The sequence below is a fragment of the Diprion similis genome, chromosome 4 (assembly GCF_021155765.1).
Source record: "Diprion similis isolate iyDipSimi1 chromosome 4, iyDipSimi1.1, whole genome shotgun sequence".
Taxonomy (NCBI): domain Eukaryota; kingdom Metazoa; phylum Arthropoda; class Insecta; order Hymenoptera; family Diprionidae; genus Diprion; species Diprion similis.
The window spans coordinates 26255092-26274741 of NC_060108.1; the positions used below are offsets into that span (position 1 = coordinate 26255092).

Consider the following 19650-nt stretch of genomic DNA (forward strand, 5'->3'; position numbering starts at 1 on the left):
CTGCAGCGTTGCATCGAGCAAACCGTTGAGTAGCTAAGAAGCATCAATGAAATTCCGGCGTTATCATCTTCGGAGCGTGTCTGCTTATACATGGCATGTGGGTATTTATATATATACACACACAGTATATAGTGTATATATATAGACACGACTTGGGGAATAATGATTAAATCACACGAGTGTCAGTATAGTTGAGATGTAAAATTATCTCGATTCGGGAAAATGTGGATTTTAACGAGCAGCTGTGCAAGCATTTGAGTTTCTTAAATTATGTGCATCGTTCAAGTTCGACGAAATCAGAATATGATTAGAAACGGTAGATAAATGAAAAGAAATTACTACAGATTATGATGATAATAATTTTAGATAAATAATATGATTTTTTTACTCTTTACTTGTCGTTATGACTGCAAATACAATTTATCCTCAAATCAACAGTTATGATATAAATTGCGCAGCGTAGGATATATGTACACAAACACACACACATATGTATATATATATATATATATATGTACACCATATTACACGTATAATGGGAAGGGAAAGGTTGGATGAACTTGTTTACCGAAATGGTTATACCCGACGACCTGGCGAGTCCTGAAGTCGGCCCTGCTCGGGCGAAAGAGGCGTGGGATTTTTAAAACGGTCCCGTGGTCCGCCTGCTGCATAAGTGCAGACATGCAGCGCAGCGGGGATGAGAAGTGCCCGTTCTTCGAGCTGCTACTCTCTAACCTAGGGAGTAAACAACGTGTTGTGTATACCGTTTCGAAGACACGCCTAAGTTTGTCCAGACTCTTCTAGTCGGTCCAACTCTCAGGAGGATATACGGAGATTCTAACACTGGATCGATGTGTATTGTTCTGACTTTTGTGTGGGTGCGTGTTTTACACGTGTCCGCGAGCAGTTCCCAGCCGACGATGATTCGTGTATACCAAGTAGAAGAAGGAAAAGGGAATGGATGCAGGGTAAAAATAGCCGCGAGATAAAAAAGGGGTGAAGAAAGAGAAAGAGAGAGAGAGAGAGAAAGGGAAACACAGAACCAGACCCTAACTTGTTACTCTGTATACTACGAATAATAAATTATTTATGAATTATAAACGTTCTTTTGGTGTATAATACGTATAATTTTTGCAATATGCTGGTGTTATGAATATAATGTTGAGTACAGGGAATTACTTTTTAGAACTCGTTTGTACACCGCGTGAAAACTGACGGGCCGGGTGTACAACGATATCATTCCTTGCACTCCAGCTGCCCGTACTTACCGAGAACCCCTCGACGTTCGACCGGAAGCAAGGCCTGTCTCGCACCGGAAGTTGTTTCTCCTCGCGCCAGTTGTTCCACACCGAGTTCTAGCTCCGCGACGAAGGCGGCATTAACGATCGGTTCGTCCACTGATGCTCGAAAACCGATCGTGGCTCTATCGAGGTGGAGAGAAAACAGGGATTTACGCTATGGTGTGTGTGGAGGAGTGGTGGGAATGCATGGGAAAAGTTCTTGGATCGCTCGATACGAAAGAGAATCGTGTAGACTTATTATCGAATCTCGATACCCACAAATAAGAAAAGTGCGGCGAACCTTTCAGTTCCACATCCTGACCAAAGTTGGTTAGTTCGTTCATACTGATCCAAGCTGTCTTAACTTGAGGCCCCAAGATAAGCGAACTTCGTGCTGCAGGCGAAAATATAATTGCAACGACGGTGTTGGCGCTGCTGTGAGACTCGAGAGAGAACTAATCGCGACGAGTTCGAGACGAAGGAACGACCTGGTTCAATCGGTGTGGAATAATAAGACATAAAAGGACGAGGTGGTGGTGCTGGTGGCCTTTCAAAGAAACGCCGACGGATAGACGACGAGAAAGAGACGACTGGTTTAAAACTGATTTGCTTGTACGGTATATGATATTCCGCCCGAGGAATTCGCGGCGAACTCTGACAATGAGCAACGTACCATTCACGGAAATGTACTTTTCTATCTCTAATTCCAATCGTGTGCTTCGTTGCACGCTGCTTCTCTTACCAAACTTGACTACATCATCGCAGGTACACGTCGAAACAGAAGAAGAAGATCAAGAAGAAAAATTAGATGGACAACGAGATTGGAGGGATTCAGGATAAGTGGACATAGATCGATGGACAGTACTCGAAACGAATTGACTTAGGTCAGGTCAACGGGTCAAAGACCGACGAATCAGTCCGTGCATTTGATTTCACGGACAGTTTCGAAACTTTCTCAAAAGACTTTGAAGTGTCTTAAAGATGGTTCCAAAGTCTTCGGGTATCCTTGCTTCTGAAACTATCCTAGTTTTTAAACGAAGTGAAAAGAAGGACTGTAAACTTTATCATCCGTTACAGTGATCGTTGTTATGATTTTTAATGTACGTGTCAGTAGCTGGAATGTTGCAAAGAAGCTTGTCGTAATGTACCTACCTAGGTACGTACATGCGAATGGAAAAGACCACTTTCCGGTGGACGCCTAGTGCCGGTTGGTCTCCTTTCTGCAGCAGTCCTCATCGGTTCTTCTTCTATTGCATTCGAGTCTTCTAACTCTTGCCAAAGGTGCAGTCGGTCTTGCACACAGAGTCTACGGGGCGAAGCGGAGGGGCAGATGTAGAAGAAAAGATCGCGTTCAGGTAACGGGCCGTCGATCAATGTTCCTGGAATAGTGCGTCCTCCTGGCGGCCAACTCCTTGAGGAATGTTGCGTTGCCGCGCAATCCTCATCCAACTGCAAACCTATTCGCAACACCAGTTTCCACATAACGCGCTCCCGTTCCCACCGAGAATTCTCACTCATCCATGAATGCCTGTTTATCCTCAAGAATTGCAGAGGCCTCGAGCTCTCCTGAGTCTAAGGAAAAACCCGCGTCTGTCTTCATAGACGCCAACGTTTACCTACCCCAGACGAGACATTCTCGTCGTTGGTCGTTTCTTTCATGCGCCATTCCGATTCCTTTCTTGCCGCAGAATTCGCAGTGACGCCGAAATTTTTCTTTTTTTTTTTCTTCCTTTCTTTTTCAATTCAATTTATTCCGTTCATCGATTTGCTTCTGCTTCTTCGACTCGCCAAACTCTCGGTTGACGTCATCGTCCTTTTCACCTGGTATATTTGGTCCTGATTCGCATTTCAAATCACACAGGTTGCGGTGTCTAGGATTTTTAGCTTTGCCAAAGTCAAGGTGAACCGAATAATCCTATGGATGAGAATTAATCGCAACTCAATGCATATTGTCGCAGAAATGCCACCATGAACCACGGACCCGCTTGGCCGATCATGTAAAGCTCGACTCTCTTCTTTTCTTCTTTTTCTTTTTCCTCTTGTCGCGATATAAAACCGGTCCGCAAATACCGCTGTGAGTATCACGAAATTTCCAACCGAGTAGCGTATCAATCAAAGATAAGAAGCCCGCTTCGGGCTTTAACGAACTTCTTTAATTGAACATCCTCGCCTCACGCGGCTTAAATTCAGATGCGAATCATCCTGATCCTCGTCCTGCTCGCAATCCTGGTCCCGCGGAGTTGGAAAAATCGATCATCGTTATAATCTTGTTGAACACGAATGTCCTGTGAGGGTATTCCCCCCCCCCCCCCCCCCCCTCCCCCCTGATAACGATAACGACATTGAAACCACAAACGTCTGGGTACCCACCGTTCATGTAACTGCACCCTATATAATTCATCCGTCCGTCGATGAATTTAAATGCAGATACCCGAGGGGATAGAAACGAACCGCGTAATCGAGATTATGATCGTTACGTAGACGATGAGGCTATGACCGAGTAACCACGCAACGGACTTGACACACCGACCCACCCACGGGTGGAAGAGCCTGCATCATGGAGGATTGTTAGATAATTCGTTTAACGACGCTAGTCTGTATTAGTAGAAGCTTATTCTACTATATACTCGTACCTCGGATCATGATCATGCGTACACACAGCTATAGCCGAGACGATGTTTTACGAAAGGATGCCGATGCCGTGCAACGTTTTAATGACGTCATGCCTGACGATGGTCACATTTGAGAGTATATTTCTCCTACGATACAAACCCGACGAGTTGATTGAGTACGATTCGAGACCTTTGCCCGGTGACCCACTTATCGACGTCGTCACCGTGAACGCGGTGTCTTCTAGGTACGTACGGTTGCGCATATGTGCCAAGGCGTAGGTGAAGCTGGACGTCGCGTCACATGAGACACATACATCAAGCAAGCGAAAAAGTGGTATCTCGTCTTGCAAAAACGACGCGTGACACTCTCCTCACAACCTTCTGCGAATCCATCAATGTCTTTCAACGATTCGACTTCTACACGTTGTACGTACATATATACGTAGGGGTTTCGTGGTTCTGACAAACCGCGATGAAACGAGGACGAACGTGCCGTGCCGCGCTTTGGGTCCCGTCAATGACCTCGTCGATGACGGTGAATCGTTGGTAACTCTGTGTAACGTACATGTATAAACGCATACATTCACACGTCCTGCAACAGCGTGGAGAGAGATAAAACTGGGAACAAGAAATAGAAAAGTGACGTAGAACGGCGTTGAACGCCGCAAAGAGACGCTTTTAGGGATATATATACGTATGCATATACGTATGACGCGACCTCTCGTGTGATGATGATGATGATGATTATGATGATGATTCTCGGGATCTCGGAGAAAGAGAGCCGTAAAAATGCGCCTCGATCATGACAGTCGAAACGCCGCCGTCTGCCGCTCCTTCTCATTCTCCTTTTCTTCCTTACTTCTCCTTTTCTAACGATTAGTCACGCCACCGACAAAGGACTTGCGCGACCATTCATATACACCGCTTGCCGCTCGGTACCTTACTGACCCTTATATTCCATCCTACAAACCTTAGGTTATGATCCTCTCTTCTCTCCTTTATACTTATTTATTCCTGCTTCGACGCGCGCTGTATTCATGCCTATACGTATAACACTATACATACTCTTAGACTTACTTACACACGTCGAGACTTTTGAGCGCGCTTCGCATCGACTTACTGGTACTTCAAACCGGGGCTTAGATTCGGGGCTATTCACCTCGCGACATCAACCTCAAGTCAATTCAAATCGTGGAATAGTCGTCTTTAGACAAATCGAACTCTTGTTACATTTAGTCTCAGATTGTAGACTTATTAGACTACCTAATTATTCATTTATTTTTCACTTACACTACCGGACTTGACGATGATCCAGTTCATTGCTTCAAAATGGTTTTAATAATACTACATGATCTAAACTCGTGATTTGCAAACAACTTCCAAGTTCCAACGAGTCCCTGAAGATTCATCGGTCTTGTGGGATTTCCTATGGCTTGGTGACCACGTGGTTCACGCTATCTACCATGCATTACAGCCACAAGAGACACTCGACGTCTAGATTTGAGGTCACCGGTCCAACGTGTCGTCGCGTCGCGAACCTATCACTAATGTATACGTGTAGCCACCAATACCTGCACACTTAGAGCTCTTTGACCACCGACCGAATGAACGCTATGGATGAATACTCGAAAGCTCTCTGCGGTATTTGTACTAAGTATACCTTGTGCATACTCTCAGCACAACAAACTCGATATACTTGAATGACTGCTCGCTTCTGGCTATCCGTTTAACGTCAAGGTACAGGCGTCAAACGAACACGTATGTACATACGTCTCACTACCGATGTATCGAAAATAACTACAAACACAACGTTTCTATGTTATATTCCCGTGTGTATACGAGGTTCGCCTTATCGCCTTTGGCATGAACGAAGTTGACCGAGGAATTGGGTGAAACTCTCACGAATCGCTTGCTGCTTTTACTACTCCCACCGCTTCTGTAAGGCTTTTAATGTACATACCTGCAGCAGTATTCTCTCGTGTTTTGCGCTCTCAATACTGCACTGGCACACCTTATATTCTACGCAAACGTTCACGAGAGACACGCGTTTCGGTTTCACAAAATTTGACCTTTGCTCTTATGGTAATTTTATTAATTTATCCTCCAGTTCATCTTCCTCTCCAATGATAGTAATATATACCTATTGGTGTATATGTATAGGTGGTCTTGAAGGATAAAGGAGAAAATTGTCCTGTAAAGATTAAAAAAAAATTTTAACCAAGCGAGAAAGAGATTTCGAAGTAACCAACGACTGATATCGTATGCTTGTAAACTTGAGGTAGAAATTTGTACGATAAATCGCATTCCCAGTTTGTCTGATTTTTTTTTTTTTTTTTTTTTTTGTCTTTCCTTTTTTTATTCTGAATAAATACATAAGTGGCAACCTTCGTTGGTACGCTGCCAACGAGGTTAGTGGGATTTGAGATTTTCGATAGCTCGTCCTCGTCAGAGAGGCTATCTATATGTTGCTGCACGGCCACACGCGACACCGACGTGGTGGATTCTACACGATTTGCGTCTATCCACACGGCTGTGGATACCAACCCACGTGTCTCGAATAATTCTAAATAATAAACATGTGTAAACCGCGACGATGTTTTTCATATACCGTGTAGTATTATGAATATATTTTCTTCTTTCCTTTTCTCTCCATACACACACGCCGCCGTCGCAAGGATCGTAAGATGATCGTTTGTGAATTTGCGCATGCGTGTCTCTTTGTCTTTGTGTGTACTTCTAACCTTCTAATGCAATATACTATACACGAGGTCGATAAACGCCCGGGCAATCGCAGACGCATTAGATGTACAAATACCTGTTTCGTATACCTACCTGTCGCCAACGACTATTACTAATATTTACTGTTGCTCGAAGTTACTCGAAGATGACAAAGTGTTTCAATTGATTTTGATTTTTTTTGTTTTCTTCTTATTTTCAAGCTATAGAAAATGAAACTAATTAGTCGTTTCTCTTATTTCTGTTTCAGGTACGTTGATCGCTTATATCCTCTTCGTGTAGGCTGACATTATTTCGGTCTACAGGTTGTTTCGGAGGTTTTGCGGAGATTCAGGGATTATACAATATACGAGTAAAGTATTACATGTAACGAAAATTTATACCGTATTTCAATATATTGAATTATTATACGAACTAAGAACTCTGCGAATCAAATTGAAATTCGTTAATATTATTTGTAGAAAGAGTATCGAATACAGATAGTAATTGTGAAAAAGATAAATTGACAATTTTTTTTTTTTTTTTTTTTTTTTTCTCTCTTTTTCTCGTAGCAGGTGAATTTACGATATCAAAATAATAATTATTATTATCGTTAAACTAGCTGTGATATAAATCATGATAAGAAATTTTCAACATTCTTGAGAAATTTGACCTGATTAACGATTGCCGCAATCAAGTCGTAACTGCAAAATGATAAAAATTTAGATGTTTCTCAATCACGAAATTGATAGTACTGAGACGAATACGTTGTTTCAAATGAAAATTGACTAAAAAACGATGTTTTTTTATTTCTATGCGTCAAAATCGTTAATTCACGTACGTAAAATCCGTGCATTAATTGTCTCAATTCGTGTTCAATTGGCGAAAGTTTTATTCCTTCTATCAGTAATCGCGATGATCTTTAATGCAAATTAAAACCGCTGCTCTAGTTTACCTTATCTCATGTAGACGTATAGAATTCTCATCTTTATCGCAAGCTGATGCCATTATGAGTTTAAAAGAAATATACGCAAATAGATGAAAAATAAAAATGTAAAGAGTCGATCTGACGATGATAATTAACTATTTGTACCGTTATTCCATGCATATACATACATACATATATACATATGTAATGTATACATATATAACAGACGATCGTGCATGGCGGTCGGTTTGTCACTTCAGCAGGTTTTCCACAGATTATATATACCTACTTACCTATCTCTATGCTCCGGCCAAATACGGCTCGTCGTTGTCGATCCGTGACGCAATCTATAATCAGAACGGATTATCACCTGCATGTATGTGTGTGTGTGTGTGTGTGTGTGTGTATGTGTGGTTATATTTATATATCGTAGCGTGACAGTATATGTATAGAAAAAAAGAGAGAGAGACACGAGATTCTTATTCATTCGCTTGGAATTCCGTCGATTTCCTTACTGCAATTCTCAGGTCAGGTTCTACCCACTTAAATGTGTGCGTGTGAGTGCTTGTGTGTTTGTATGTCAGCATTTGCCGCAAAATTTTATTACTCTTATTCTTTCGTACAAAAAAATTGTCGCTATTTTGAAACGCGTCTGTATATATATATATATGCAAATTTTTATTTGGCAAAAAATTTATTTACAAGTGCAGTCGCGAGGTGGTTTTTTTTAAATTATTTTCTCTATTCTTATTATTATTATTATTATTTTTCAATTTTTTATCAACCTTAGGCATCTAACTTGGTTGGACTAATCCAGGAGAGTTTGCAAAAATAAAGATACAATCAAAGGATAAACGTTTTCATTTTACCCGACGATATTCGGTGACTCTTTTTTTTTTTTTTTTTTTTAGAAATCTGTCGAGAAATTGCGTACTTTGCGTCATTCGGATGCATAAGTTTTAACCTTGATTTTGTAGTAAATACATATACATATATATGTATATTAGAAATACATTTTTTTGGCTCTATTAATTGATATTCATAGAGTTTCCGACGAATGAGAATTATTGACTCGATACAGACAGTCGTTGTTTGACCGCAGACACACATTCGAGCAAATGAATCATCATTGTCTCAAACGACAAGTTATAAGGTACACTGCAGGCATTTAAACCATCGTCGGTTTTTGCGCAATTTTTTTTCTCATTTCGCCCACGTCCGTACATTTATAATACGTAAATGTAAAGTCTACGCGAACGCTCATGCGCGAGAAATTTTCATAAGTCAAGTTTGCGGTTTGCAACGCTACCGCGACCCCGCGACGTGACTCACACACTGACTTGATTTGGTTTGTGCGAACGCCTGCTCTGCCTGTAACACGCGGGAATTATCCTGCGGGGGCACACCTTAATTTAATTCAACATATTCTTTAGTTAATTATGATTCATCATCAACTATGAGAGAACCCATGCAGCGCTGGCGCAGATTGTTAGCTTTTATACAGCCATAGACTATACAGGGCTGAAAATGACTGCGAGGCAAAGTTCCGAGACGATCATGATTACATTTACGGAAATACATGAGCCCGAGAATTATCCGCAACGATCGAGTCTGCAAAGTCATGGAGAAATAATTTATTTGTTCTTTGTGTAAAAAGGGGAGGGGGGGGGGAGGGGGACATTTATATCGAATCGTGTCGGTCAAATTTTCGATCGCTGAATCCGATATACGTTGGGTATTGGCCGATTGAATCGATTAAAATCGATTGAAATCACCGACAGCTTCTCGGGGACGAGATTCTTTTCGCGAGAGGATCAATCGGAGATGCCCTCCAGGTATCTAAAAATAACCGAACAAGAGGGGTAAAAACGTCGGAGGCGTCGCTCGGATTCAGCGGGGCCGATCACTCGAAAATTCGAACTTTAAAAAGGGAGCACTAAACCGACGACCGGACTCTCGCCCTCGCGTCGCGGCGTCCTTCGGCGGCCGCCAAAGTTTGCTGACCCGGCTGCCCGGTTTGGTGCGGAGCACGCAACAAACCAGAAAGTAAAAAATAACCTGGGAAACCGGGTGACACTCGCATTTCGATATCGAACGACTTCCGCGGGATTCTGGTTTCAGCGATTTTTCTTGCAAGGCTCGTATCCCTAACGAGCGGAATTATATCGCCATCGAGCGTTTGATATTTCGAAAACGATGGATGACTCCCGTGCCACACGCGGTGAAGACGGGGTGGGGATCGGATCGCGATCTCGTTGTACACGCTGGTCACGCTTCTGCCATGCCGTGCAGTTTCGATTCGCGTTGCCGCGTGCTGTCGGATCGGCGGCGTCGAGAAGTGACCGAGGGGACCGGTCTCTGCCTGCCTTCCTTCCTTCCTTGCGGCCATCGCGGACCTAATCGCGAAGAGCCAAGAGCCAAGAGCCAAGAGCCAAGAGCGAAGAGGAGAGGAAAGGAGGGGGGGAGGTCCTCTTTCCGCACGGCTTTATTTGCTTGTCAACGGGGTTTTCAGGCGGGCAGCAGCACCCTGTCGGGGCCCGGTTGTTGGGCCTTCGATATACCCACGTATGTAATGCACTCCACCGCGAGTTATTCTTCTTCTTCTTCTTCTTCTTTGGACTTTCGAGGACGGAGAGCCGGCGGTAGTGATCCAGTGTACGGGACTGGTGGAGTCGATGACCCGAAAATTAGTATCGAAATTCGACAAGCGTCAAGGGTATCTCCTCGCCATATTGCCATTTTCACATTTGTTCTTCAAATATGCACTTTTATTGTTGTTTTCGTTTCGTTTTTCTCGTCCTTATCTCAAGTAATTTTTATTTTTTTCTTGCATCGCTTATAATTACCCGTTTCAATCCGTATAATGTAAATATCGGCTAGAATAACTGTATTATTCAAACTTTTCAAATGAAATTCTGCTATACGATTTATTTATCACGAGTGTACTTTTCAATCTACGGCATATAGTTGTCGTAGGTACACAGCAGTAGCGTAACCCCGATTCATGATATGTACTGATTTTTGTACGCTGCAGCTATTAACTTCCAGCGTATTCGTTTCAAGACACAAAAGTGCGTATATATCTACACAATGATTTGCGACATTACCCTACCAGTGCTCGTTGCACGCGTATGAACACCTGCACATCGGGTGCGGACAGACATATAATATCTATCTATCTATCTATCTGTCTCTCCATACGTGTACGTACCAACTTGCATTATAACGTAGCGCAGCAGTTGTAGGTAAAGCAAAAGTGGGGCAAACCGGCACGATATGCAGCGTGTGTTGAAACGTGGATAGTTGATTCGTATATATATATATCGACATTGTGGAGGTATATAATCTTTCACCGATTCCGCATAATATCAGACTATATATGATTTTTTTTTATCTTTTATTTTTTACTCAAGTTCCTGATTATTTATTAATATTTGTTTTCTTCGTTTTCACAAGCGCTACGTCGATTGGTTTCTTCTTTTTTTCTTGTATCTTTCCGTTTACTCAATTTATTTATACTTTTCCAGCTTCCCGTTAACTTCTTTTTAAATCAGCGAATCTCTTCGTATCTGTTCAATAAGCACAGTGTTTATCCGTCCATTATCCTATAACAACGCGAAACTTTCACGCGAGCTCTTTTTTTGAGATGGTACTACTTCTAACAGTCCCCGTGAAATGCATCCTTGTTTTAACACTCTGTAAACTACTTATTTTATATTTCGAAAACAGATTCGGGTAGTGGGTATAGAGAAATTTTGAAAAATCTTTCAGTTTTCAAACTAAGATAAGAAAAAGACGTCAAATTTTTATCGAAAAAGAAATCTTTCTTCGTCCTCTGGAGAATTCTTTTGGTTTAATTTTTTTATTTTATGCATGCTATTCGCGGTTTTATTAAATTGACGATAATGGTCTGCAGTCTAGACTGCAGCGACAGCTCCGAACTGAGCTGCGAAATGCGACATATATTTTCTCCCAGAAATGTAAACAGAGAAACGAACCTGACGGCTCTGCTCCAACGGTTCGAATAGCTTTTGCAAATAAAATACAGAATACGGAGGTCAAATAACTCGGCGGTATTATATGTATATACGTATGTATATCTGTATTTCTATTCCCCCACATGCATATGCATATAATGTCCACGCGACTAAGTGCACGGAGTAAATTTATGTTATATACATCGCAGCAACGATCCAGAACCGGTGCAGGATATCGATAAACGAGATATTTATATAACAGAGAATCGTTTGAATCGTTTAAATTGATCAAGTTTTGCAAAAATTTATGATTTTTTGTATATTATTTTTATTTTCTCACATTCCCAGTTATATATATATATATATATATATATATATATATATGTATATAGTTATATATATTTATCGATTTTATTTTCACTCCGTTCACATTCGCCTCCTCTTTTTCCTCTTTCAGCCTTATTTGTCCATCCTTGTTTTCTGGTTCTTGAGATTTTTTTCCTGCCAGCTGCGTACCGCAGCGAGAAACCGATTTAACACGAACAATAATATCATGCTCTCCGATATAAACGAGGCGAATCGAAAGCTGTGTAAGTATACCGGAGACAATGGAATGCTACTTTTTGTCCGAATGAACGTGACCACGACTCCTCATAGAGACATTGAAAATGTTCAATAAATATACAAACTCACATGCAGGTACACAAGCAAATCTGAAACGAAGAAGAAAAGATAAATTGATTAAAAATAAACGAGCTTATATTAGGTACGCGACAAACGAAATATCCTAAATATCATTTCGTCATTTTATTATAGTGCGAACCACGAACGACGAAGATGAATTAACGTACCGTGCTGCTACGTATCACACACACACACACACACACACACACATGCAATAATGGGTACATGGGCTAAATTTAAATTATTACATAGCTAATAAGCGCGAGAATGGAATTATCTCGCGTTGATGCGTCTCCAAGTCTAATTAAGTATGTAACACATACAGTGTATGTATACCTCGGTATTGTAAATGCGTAGACATAAGGGGGAAACCTAATTGAGTAGTTTTTTTCGACAATCTTTTAACGGTGACTCGGTAATTTGTGCGTTCTTTTTTTTTTTTGTCATGGATAATTCAATTTTTTTTTTTCCCGTTTTTTTCTAGCAATATTTCAATCGATCTCTAGTCAATTGTGTATTAGCAATGTGCAGATTTTCACCATGATCTTTATGCGCAGAGCATTTGAAAGTAAAAAATAGGAGAAAAAAAAAAAACAGGGAAAGAAGAATATTTTTAGGGAAAAATTCCGAAGGATTTTTTTTTTTTTTTTCCTCGGGTTAGTCATCCTGTTTTTCAACGTTTCGCGGTATGTGCATTATACGTGTAATAATATTATGTTTTATACATAGTATATCAATTATAAAACTCCATTGCAGTGCGAGTCGCATTCTTTCTTCTTTTTTTTTTTACCTCGGCATTCTTGTTTATTCGGATTTGATTAATGAATCGGGGAGATACAAAGATTCGTGGAAACATATATGATCCATATGCTCGTACCGCAAACATCAGTAAAATTTATGACTCGCCTCGTCGCACATCCGGTATAAAATACATTTTAATCAGTTGTTCAACCGTGAACCACCACCACCACATATGATGTAGCAATAGCAATATTTATTCATGAAATAATTACTAATTGTAGCAATTCTTTGAAATTTCTTACATCATGGAATATTTTGAATGGAAAAAGTTGTATCAAATACAAGGTAAATAGTAGTATTTATAATACAAATATAACAATAATGTAAATGACTAATAGTTCAAGCTTAGGAATTACAGGAAATAAAATTATTCAATTTGCAAAAAAAAATATTTTTACATTTTGCCAGCAGGTTATATATATATATATATATACATGTATTAGTCAGTTTTGTTTTATCTTTGAAAGTGGCAGACGTAGCAGAAGTGGCCTACCGAAACGGCGTGCATAATTGCTAGGTAGAGGCAAAGGCAGGCAGCCAGGCAAACCGACAAACAGCCAGAGGTGTATGAGTCAATGACCCTCGAACTGAACTCACTCAGAGCGGCGAAAAACTCTGCAGGCAGGCTAACAATAAAAGGCGGCAGCAAGGATCCTCCTCGTCGACGGATGATTATCAGACTGGCCAGAGATCGGACGAAATTATCTTATATTTCCTACGCAGTAACGAGGCGACGACGAAACCCCGGACCTCGACGACAAACTGACTACAACTTGTCGACATGCGTTCGTTATAACAGTGAAATTATATTATCACGACATTGAAGTCATTGAATGAACCTCGCGAGTCCCGTGCGTAACGGTCATTAACGAACTGCGACGATGACTCGAGGTTCTTCTTTGGATATTTTATTATCATCTTTTTGCGGATCTTAATAATCGTTTTGAACTACGACGATATTTGCTTTTAATTTTCTTTCTTTTGATATATACGCAATTTTTGCGTTGGAAAAACTTTTCTCCGATTATATTGTCATGATATTGTATGTTTCATAAGAATCCAATTAATCAGTGGGAATTTGATTACCTGCAGGTTGGATTGGTGATTTTAATCAATATTCTGCAACTCACGGTCTTTGCTTCGTTCTCATCTAGTAAACGTATTAAATTTATTTTTCTTTCTACTAGTTTTACATAAGATGATGTATATACACGTGAGAGATGAAATTCGTTCGTGCATGGTTTGAAAGTTTTCCAAACCTTAGGTAGGTATAAATTTCTCTCGATTGAAGAAACGGGTGTATCTAGACATTTCACTGGGATATATACTATATACATACATACATTCTACACCTATGCCTGAATAGTTATAAGAACAAAAATAAAGATTGAGAAGAAAATTAAATAAATAAATAAACTTTAACGATTTGTGTTTTTCTCTTTTATACTCGTTGGTCAAAATAAGAGACCTATACATCATATAATATAATATATTAATTAATGCAAATGCGTGAAAATTTTCTTCTCGAGAGTCCATTGATCCCAGAATATTTTCTAATCGCATCTCGTAGAGAACCTGTGCAGGATTCTGAAAGGAAGAGAGGAGGAGGAGGAGGAGGCAAAGGTCGCGGAAGATCCTACAGCGATAGTCATGGTGTTCGAACCGCAGCGGCTCGTCACTACACCTGCACGTGCTTCCGCCCTCGAACTGCGCCTATCCATCCGGTCTGACTTCTATGCCCGTATAAATACCGCGTGTAGCGAGCGAACGTATCGATGCATCGCGTCGTAAACGCGGCATCTTCGTGGGGGTGGGGGTGGAGGTGGAGGTGGAGGTGTTTGAGGATACATACGTTACAGGTTTGCACACCTGACTACGGGGCTGTTAAACGCGACGGTATTTTCCTCCCGCGCTCCGCCTCGAATCTCGCGGAGAAAGTGCGCGCGGTATAGATACGGATACCTGCACTGCGGCTGCGGCTGCGGCTGCTTTCTACGGCATCTGCATCGCGATGACGACAAACTCACTCGAGACTCCACACCATCCGCGCGAGAACCGACCGAAGATCGAGTGTTAAGTTTAAGTCACTGTTAGGACCTGAGGATTAGTTTCTCGTCTTCTCGAGCCCTATAGACGAGAGAATTTGTAAATTGAAACGAAATTTTTTATGAATGAACTGCTTTTTTGAACCGTTGGAGGAAATTTGTAGAACGGAAAAATTGACGGACTACACTTTGAAATATTTCCGAAAGTTTTTTTTTAACAATTCTGACGATCTTTATAGAGTTGAGAGAATATTGGAAAATTGATGAAAATTTGTAATAACTAAGCGCGATGTACCGAATATATTTTCCCAGGGTAAATAGCTGAGAGAAATTCCGTACAAAATAGCCATAAAAGTGGATTCCCGCGCTCGAAAGACGACGAGGGGAGTAAGAAGAGCGAATAGGAGGAAAGAGATCTTCTCGGTCAGCAGCAGCAGCGGCGGTAGCTGCTATTGGTTCTCTTATATTCCTCTGCCCATGAACAAAGGAACATAACAATCGCGCGTTATCTCATCAAAACGCAACAACGCAACGGTTACGATCTTTTCTGTGCAGGCACAGGTGCACGCTCGGAAGTCTCGCGGTGCATAAAATCGTTCTCGCGTTATTACACCTATACACCATAGACCGCAGCAGCTGAGCGATGAGCTAGAGAAAATGCTCATGGAAGGGAAAAAGACGACCCTCCCCTCCCCCACCTGGTATATACATATATACATATATACATATATATAGTAGTGCGGGAAAATTTTTTATCTTTTCTTTCTCTTACTTCGGATCTTCCCAGAAGCAGTATGTATATTATATGTATATATAGCGATGATTTCCGGTGGTCAAATCGCAGAAAACCTCGCGGTTCTTTGCCGCGATTTTCTGCCCGCTTCGACGTTACCCTTTTTTTTATTCTTCCTTCTAAACGTTTGTTTTTTTTCCCCTTTTTTTTACGCTTATTGGCGAACATCGCCGACGAGCTTCGATAACCTTGCTGCAATGCATCGGCAAAATCAAAGGGAATATTGCGACCTAGCTGGTATGAGAGGAACTTTTTGTCGGTATACCGCCCCGAGAAATAACTAGAGTAGGTATATAAATATAAATGAACTAATTGCCGGAGATCCTTGCCGAGCGATTTTTATACTACGGATCTATCGCTTGGTTCTTCTTCTCTTTTGGTTTCTTCTACTTTTTCCTCTTCGTCTGTATTTCAGGCGAGTGGTAATTTACGATATCGATTATCGGTTATTACCATTCTTATTCGACACTCAACGCGGAGGATCTTGAGCTCCAGCAAGTGTTCGATTCATGTCGAAGATCCGCCAGCATCTGCCTGCCTGATTATCCTTCTATGTTCCCTAATGATGCAATCATGGCACTCCTTGGCACCCTCCAGACGTCGTTAGGCCGCGAAATCATATCACCTCCAACAAGCAACTTGTCTTACACTCGTTCTTTGTGTTCAGATATAATATTCAACCATTCAAGTGGTCAACCCTTCTCTTCACGTACGCACCAATGCGGAACGTTTATATTGTGTTATTATCGATCAAACTGTGCACCAACCCTTGACGATATTCGAATCGTTGTCCGTTCTTGCGCACCTCGTACTCATCCAGGTTTAGCCCATGATTATGATTGAATTTGTTGAAAACTTTCGTCCCGTACAAACGAGTGTCTCACGTCAAGTTCGGTAGACCGAAAACCTGTCCAATCGAAATCGAAAATAGCAGCGCTTATAGAAACCACGATGATTCGGCGAATGTTCGATCGTCACATTCCGCCTGGAGGCTTGATAATCATCGACGATTAGCGTCGCTACGTCAAACATTATCTTAAAGTATCTTGACGGAATTTACGTCGCTGTAACTATGCATAGATCTCCTCATTGATCACCGCAATTCACTACCGGGTCTAGCCGATCGTCTGAAGTATACTGGTAGTATTAATCGCCTTGTAATCAGAGTCTGATCGATCTTATAGAAAAAAATTCGGTTCCTTGGTTATGGTCGGAATTTTAAACTGCTAAGATAGTTAACATATGTATCTACAAGCTTGAAGCAGTTCAAAGAATTGGATTACGATCGGTCTTTGAGCTTAAAAGATTAAGAGATCGTTGTCATGGACTTGGTGGAAATTTCTGTGTAACTTTTGAACTCATTATATCCTGATCTTTGAATCTGACGAATGTGGATAAAAACGAAGTAGTAATGTAGAGGTTGAGATAATATTGGAAAGAATTCTCATCATCTTTTCACATCTTCGTGAAACACTCGACAGGCGTGACTAGCTGACATTACGATCTCTCTCTCTTTCTCTTTCTCTTTCTCTTCACTCTTTTCACCGGTTTTAACGGTGATCTGTGACCCTGTTGATACCCAACCGAGGTTGACCTTTGCCGCGGTACAAGTCAGTCGAAGTATCCACTGCAACGCGGGTGTTGGATTGCAAACATGCCTCCAAGTAACCGCGGTTAACCGCCTTTCTTATTGAGTCTTTGGAAATGATTGCAGTGAGGGATAAACAGGTGATCAAACTCCCTAAGAGACCCTTTAGCGCTCAGTTTATCGATCGATTAGCCGACCATTAGACTGGAACGAGATGGAGATGGAGATGGAGATGGCGGAGAAATACGGCGCTACCTTTCCACCAAGTTTATAAACGCTGAAAGTTCAGCTGTGCCGCAGTGCTCCGTGCAGGCCTACAAAGAGACCCAATCCTCTCTTTCTCATGCTCTGCCAGGACTTTGCATGTGCGGCTCTCGACTTGCTGCTGGTGATGGTAATGGTGGTGGTGGTGTTGCTGCGACGACGAGGGGGTCAAAGACAAGTCGATTGCATTTGCGGTTCGCAATCTTCTAGCCTCTGCACGGATATGGAAACGTGGGAGTTTGACCTCGGACGTCGAGAGCGTTTCTGACGGTAGTCGATTCTCCTACTTCGAATACGTTCGAACCACCTTTTTCAACTTTTCCTAATCACCCGCTATTTCCTCAACTTTCTTCTCACAGATCAAGTATCTTTTCACGTGACCTCTCGACACGTCAATTGATGTGTTCTTTAGTGCTGCATGTGCTTTGAAGATGAGCAGGACTGACGTACCAGTCTCCAGGTGTTGGTCACATGGAATCGTCGATTGGACGACGATTAACGTTCGAGAAATTAAATTCAAGACCACTTCGCCACGTTGAACGATGATCCTCCGATGTGCGATACCTTCTGTTGTATACCTGCATTCACGAGGCGCATTACGCAGTACCATTACACTTATAACGTGTGCGATGGGGAATGAGGTCGTCGATAATGTATAGAGAGCTGTCAAACCGAACCCTGGTTATATCTATTTAACAACACGTAATTAGAACGTAGATAACTACTTCACCACATTGAATAGACCCCAACCCACGCCTACGTCCTCCTCTCCTCTCATCTCCTCTCCTCTCCTTTCCTCTCGGTAAGTCCGGTCTTGAATCGGGCGTTCGCCAATCCGGTTGTCAGTGCCAAGGAACAGAACCGCCGGTCAATTCTTCTTTCTTCTTCTTCTCGTTGGTCCGAGGCGACATTAAGCGATCAGAAATCCCCCTCCCCCAGCAACTGTAATTGAATGATGTTGTAATCAATTACCGAGACGTCGTGTAACGATCCCTTTTCTTTTTTCACACTTGCGATCAACGACTAAATTCATGAGAAAATAAACGAATTCGCGATGATACAAGGATGCCTACGTAGTATACGTACCTACATTCATACCCACTTATACCTAGAGTGTCCGTCATACCCTCGAGTCTCCTGGGAGTACAATGAGGAAACGGAATCGCTCCATGCTGATACGTTATAACCTTTGCTCGATCGGAGAGAAGAGATTCGATCGCGATCCTTGGCTAGCTTAAACTAAATCTCGTTGCTGGATTGAAGGAGGTACCGTTAGATCGTGTCGGGGGAAGATGACCTTAAACCTTAAACCTTAAACCCTCGCGTTCGGAAGGAGAGGATCAGGCGTTATTATATACCGATAGTGCGCTGCATGATCGGTGTCAAATGGCACGGGCCTTGACCAGCTCAACAGCGTTGTTCCTGAGGATGCTTCATGAATCTTAAATACCTATCCGCACCTCTATGAAACTGTGTGAAAAAACATCGGGATAAAGAAACGAGAATGAAACTCGATGCCAATATTTTTTTTTTACTTCCTTCTCATCCGATCCTCGCGAATACCGCCGTCAAACTCTAGTTTCTTTCTCTATCTCTCTCTCTCTCTCACACATTTCGATCTGCCCAAATTACGCTCCGGTATGCGGTCGGTCGCTGTCCGGTGGCTATTCTCTAAGCTATAAATGCTAGAATAAAGAATAACCTGCGACGAACAGAACCCTGGTTTTTTCTCTAGCTTTGCACGATAGCTGACCGAACGATTATGCATGTACCGTTTCTGTCTAAAATACATTGGAATCTTCTTCTCCTGGTTTTGCAATTTGTATCCGTGTTTTTTTTTTTTCTTCGTTTCTTTTTTTGACATTTTTTATTACACGCAGTTTTTTAATAATGCGACCGTTTTATAACCCGAAAAAGAATCATTTGTCACAGGAATGCAACCCCATGTTGGGGGGGGGGAGGG

At 41.7% G+C, this 19650-nt stretch overlaps 1 protein-coding gene across 1 annotated transcript in view; it reads left to right on the forward strand.

The window, feature by feature from the left end:
• The window catches only part of LOC124405858 (serine/threonine-protein kinase 17B-like), a 62150-nt gene that overhangs the window by 27316 nt on the left and 15184 nt on the right, over positions 1 to 19650 (forward strand). The window lies entirely within an intron of this gene.